At 35.5% G+C, this 5,451-nt stretch overlaps 1 pseudogene; it reads right to left on the reverse strand.

Moving 5' to 3' along the window:
- Positions 1–4,909: 4,909 nt before the first annotated feature.
- The window catches only part of LOC102822369, a 7,879-nt pseudogene continuing 7,337 nt past the window's right edge, over positions 4,910–5,451 (reverse strand).

Raw genomic sequence — 5,451 nt, forward strand, 5'->3', positions numbered from 1 at the left:
TATCATGTAAAAGGAGCTCTGGTAATTCCTTTCACATTGTGTAGTTATATAAAGATTTACAGCCTCAAAAACCATATGCAAGGTCATTGTGAGTTGAAATCGACTCCACAGCACACCACCACTATGAGTAGGAAATGATTAGGTGGCACTTAACAACCACAACAGTGATAAGACTGGAGCCTTGGTGTGGTGCTGCAGGATAAGCACTGGGTGGCAAAGTGGGTTTTAACAGCAAGATCAGCTCCTTGGAAACTATACAGGATCACTATGATTTGAAATTGACTGGACTGCACTTAACAACGACAATGGTAAGATTAAAATAAGTACCTATATGGACAAAGGTACTTTTGATATGGATTACATCTCAATGTCAAGAAGACAAAAATCCTCACCACTGGACCAATAAACAACATTCTTATCAGTGGAGAAAAGATTGAAGTTGTAAAGGACTTCATTCTTCTTGGATCAACTATCAACATTCGCGGAAGCAGCAGTCAAGAGATCAGACGACATATTGCATTAGGCACATCTGCTGCACAGGAACTTTTTTAAGTATTGAAGAGCAGAGACGTCAGTTTGAGGACTAAGGTGCGCCTGACCCAAGCCATGGTGTTTTCAATAGCCTCGTATGGATGCGAGAGCTGGACAGTGAATAAGGAAGATCGTAGAAGAATTGATGCCTTTGAGTTGTGGTGTTGGAGGAGAATACCGAAAGTGCCATGGACTGCCAAAAGAACCAATAAATCTGTTTTGGAAGAAGTGCAGCCAGAGTGCTCCTTGGAGGCCAAGGTAGCTAAGCTTCGTGTCTCCTACTTTGGACATACTGTCCGGAGGAAACAGTCGCTGGAGAAGGATGTCATATTGGGTAAGGTGGACGGTCAGAGAAAAAGAGGAAGACCCCTAATGAGATGGATTGGCCAGGTGGTATCATTGATGGACTCAAGTGTGGCAGCGGTAATGAGGTTGGCCCAGGATTGGACATTGTTTCGTTCTGCTGTGTATGGTGTCGCTATGAGTCGGTTCCGACTCGATGGCACCTGACAACAACAACAACAACAATATGGACAAACAAAACCCAAGACTTTTACTTTTGCCCTGTTTTTAGCCCTTCTTTGAGGTAAAACTAAATCATACCCCACTTGCTGGGAAAAGTAACAATTATAATTAAAATTTTAACTTATTTAAGATTCTACTTTTAAAATTTATGATTAATTTGAAAATGCACAAAATGTTTTAGTAGGTCATATTCCTGACCTTTGAGAAAGCAAGTGGTCATAATAAGGCATACTTGTAAATAAAAATATTGATAAATTATACTTCATCAAATATTGCAAACCAGATTTTTAGAGTTCTGGTGTGATGCTTTAGGATAAGCAATGGACTTTTAACCATAGGTCAGCAGTTCAAACCCATCAACTTTATGAGTCTGAACTGACTACACAGCATTTAACAACAACAACCAAACTTTCCAATAAGAGTACAAATAATCAAGCCAATGATTAAGAGATGATATTTCCATTAAATATAACAATGAAAACACTTATTATTAAAATATATTAAAAAGATCTATTACATTTCAAAAACTCAATCTAAAAATAGAATAAAAATTAGGAGCACAAACTTAACTTGGTTATTCAAAAACAGAGTATTCAAAGAGAATTAGTAAAAACATATTGCAAATGCTCATCAGGAATACCAATTCAATTTACAGTGTTGCTGATACCCCTTTAACTTAATCAATATGGATAATTTTAGGATTATTAAGTCTAATTACTTGCAAGAATATAGAGAAGTAATGAGCAATTTGAATTGTCTCTTGAGGCTAAATATTTCCTAATTGCTCCAAGATGAAATATTATTTTTTCACTCAACATAAAACAGTGAAAATTTAACATATAATCATATAATCATTAACATATAATCATATACTCATCCAATATCATTGAACATCTACTTCACCAATATTTTTAAATTACAGTTAGTAATATGTCTATAATGCAAATAATTGCATGTTGTCATTGGGTGCTGTCAAATTGGTTCTGACTCATAGTGACCCTGTAGAGGGTTCCAAGGAGTGGTTAGTGTGTTGAACCACCAACCTTGTGGTTCAAACTGACCTTGAGGTCTGGTGCTTTATAACACAGTGCCAATAATTATATAAGTTCATGTAATTCTCTGTTAAATGTAAGTAAGATTTTTAAACTAAGATATATCACATTTGCTTATTTACATTTGAATCTCCAAAATTAAATAGATTATCTGACATAGACCATGTTCTTTGTATTGATATATTTAATGAATGCATTATAGTTGTTGTTGTTGTTGTTAAGTGCCGTCGAGTCGGTTCCGACCCATAGCAACCCTGAACAGGGCTTCCGAGGCTGTAAATCTTTACAGGAGTAGAAAGTCTCAATTTTCTCCCGCGGAGCAGCTGGTAGTTTTGAACTGCAGGGGAAAATCTCTCGAGAAATTCAAATCCTTGATGTGTTGGTTCTTGTATTAACTTCAAAACAATAATTTCAGCTAAGGGGATTAGTGTACCATTCATGGTAAATCTAATCCCTTTATCAATGGTGTGTTTAGAAGTGTCCATAAGATCTACTTCTTTGCAATCGGTCATGAAAGGAAGTTTTCTACATCTCCAAAGATGTATCTTTATTAACTCATGAAAAATGAATAAGTATGTTAAATCTGATTTTCTCCATTCCATCCAGGGGCATCATTGAACCCAAATCTAATGCTTAAGAAAGCTTCACATAAAATGTAGCCAAGTGATGTCAGTCAATATTCTGAATAGACAACAAAGTCTAGAGAGAACTTAAAACCTAAATTTCATTATGAGCCACCAGGAGGGGAAAAAAAATCCCTGGATTCATCCAACCACTGAACTTACTGAGTTGGTACAGAGTTTCCACTTAATAAGCATTAGAGTTAGGTACAACAGTATTTACAGCCATCCATTTTTTTGTTTTGTTTTGTTTCAGTTTTTATACATCATTTAGTTGGTAATATGTACAGTGCTTAGTTTATGAAGTTATTAATCTCATGTCAATCCCTAAGGACAAAAAGATCAGCTTTATAAAGAGACTGATAATAAAAAGCAATAACAAAAGCTGAAATGGTATTATATTTAACTCTTATCAACTTACCGGGAAACCATCATAAGAGAACAATGCCTTAAATTAGGGACTTTATGTATGTTGTAGTTCATTCTAATTAATATAAGTGGTCTTGTAGGATCAACACTGGACTATAAACCACAAGGTTGGCAGTTCATTCCCACCAGCAGCTCCTTGGAAACCCCATACAGGATCACTTTGAGTTGGAAACGACTCAACAGTATTTAACAACAACAACAAAGTCAATTTATACCATGGTATTTCTATTACTTGTAACTCAGACATCAGAGCCAATATGATGGCTATGAGCGCTGAACTGCCAAGTTGCTTGAACCTCAAGGTCAGCGGTTCAAATTCACTGGCTGCTCCTCGGAAACCCTATACAGCGCTGCTGTGGGTCGGAATCAACTCGATGGCACTTAACAACAACAACAAAATATATATTTAAGACAATTATCATATACTATTAAAATTAATTTTCACAAGATTCTGCCAATTTTATTTCAACGAGCCATACATGAACTGATGAGCTCCATTTACCTGTTCCCCTTAATTGTATGAATTAAGCTTCTTACTCATTTTCTCACGTAATTATAATATCCTTTTTGGAGGGCCTGTTTCTATGCCAGATTTCTATTGGTGTTTTTACAGGCAATGATGACTCAAATGCATTATATTTAATGTAAGCTTTCTTATATTATACTAAAACTATTAAGAAGTGGAGTCCTGGTGTGGCACTGTAGGTTCAAACTCACCAGCCACTCCTTCGAAACCCTATGTAGGTTTGCTTTGAGTCAGAACCAACTCAATGGCATTTAGCAACAATAACTTAAGAAGCACTTGATTTCTCAAATTATTTCTTAGATTGATTCATTCTGCAGACATTATTGTGAATAACATTGAGAGACACCGAATGAAAAAGAAAGTAGTATCAAGGTTGTTATGGCTTGGGAGAGAAGAGTATTGACCATTATTGAAAATTATTACAATATTAATGTGTAAATAATAGAACTAAGCATAAGTGCACTCAGACAAACAAAAACGTGAGCGTTTAACTGGTTTCAAGTGTATTTATGGGAAACCACTACATATGAATGACTTCTTATTTAAGAAAACATTTTTTTTTTAATGAGATGGAAAGGCCAGAAAATTAGTGTGATACTGGTATTTACTAGATTTGAAAGAGAAAGAATGAAAATGAGTCTTGCAAAATAGGTAGATTTAGACTGCAGAATAGATTATGAAGAAATAAGCATGCATCTATAAAATAAGAAGCAAAAAATATTAAATGTAACAGGAAAGCTGAAGTAAACTGGAGTTGAGACAGATGTGTGGCATGGAAACTACAGCAAAAAAGTCTAAATGCCATTTGCTGGTCACAAGTAATTAGATAATGTCAATGGGTACACAGAGAAAGGAAAAGATATAAGAGGTAATTCTGGAATAAACAAAACAAAACAAAAAAACTAGTAGTATGAATGACTGAAAGAGAATGGCAACACATAAAGTCTTTGTTGCATGTTTACTTACAGTATAATTGGATACTAAGCCTTTTGCTTTCATTCTCTTAAAAAACAAAACAATACAAAAACATTGCCTTTGAGTGGATTTTGACTCAAACATCTCTAATGCCATTAAAATATGTACATAAGGGGACAATGTCAATAAACTTTATGAGAAGGACAATTAAACCTAGTTCATATGAATAGGCATTTCGCTTCCCTGAAACTGATCTCATATGGCTTTGGTTTCATTCTTTTCCACTCTTTATTTCTGTAATAATATTTTCTTCACACCTGCTTGGTTCTGACTCCATAGATAACAGGGTTGAGCATAGGCAGTACTATGACATAGAGATTGGCCAGAAGTATGTGGATATAGCTGGTGACATTCTGGCCAAAATAATGTGTCATTAAAGAAAAGGGGGCTGGTGTATAGAAAGCAAGAATTACACAAACATATGAACCACACGTGCTGAGAGACTTGAGCTGGATTTCACGAGAAAGTAGATGGAAAACAGCACAGAGTATCTGGAAATAAGAAACAGAAATGGCTATGATGTCAAACACCAGGATAGAAATAGCACCCAAGCCGTAGATAATATTGACCTTGATACTTGCACAAGACACGCGAGCAAGATCCATGTGTTCACAATAGGTGTGAGGGATGATATGATTTCCACAGAAGGGCAGTCTCTGTATGAGAAATACAAATGGAATAGTAGTAATAAATGATCTCAATAATATAGCAATACCAATCACAGAAGCAACCTTGTTAGTGATGATGGTGATATATATATAAGAGAGAGAGAGAGAGAGAGAGAGAGAGAGAG

This window comes from Chrysochloris asiatica, unplaced genomic scaffold (genome assembly GCF_000296735.1).
Source record: "Chrysochloris asiatica unplaced genomic scaffold, ChrAsi1.0 scaffold00140, whole genome shotgun sequence".
Lineage (NCBI taxonomy): Eukaryota > Metazoa > Chordata > Mammalia > Afrosoricida > Chrysochloridae > Chrysochloris > Chrysochloris asiatica.